Here is a 273-nt window from a genome sequence, read left to right on the forward strand (position 1 = left end):
TATGTATTTATGTATCTTTGTATTGTTAAATTTATCCTATCAATGTGTATGGTGCCTTGTATGTGAGAGTAGGAGTTTCTCTGATGTGCCATCACCTGTTCACAATGAGAACAGGGACAGATCTTTCAGAACAAGATGGCATATCAGTAAGCTCACTTTCTCATAAGGTCCTTAATAGGTCTGAAATGCAAGGACCTCAATGGTCTTTTTGTTTTGTTGTGCAAGTTATTGCAAAACACAGATCGCATCATTAAAGCACACACACAATTTTTC

This window comes from Engystomops pustulosus, chromosome 4 (assembly GCF_040894005.1).
Source record: "Engystomops pustulosus chromosome 4, aEngPut4.maternal, whole genome shotgun sequence".
NCBI classification, from domain to species: Eukaryota; Metazoa; Chordata; class Amphibia; order Anura; family Leptodactylidae; genus Engystomops; species Engystomops pustulosus.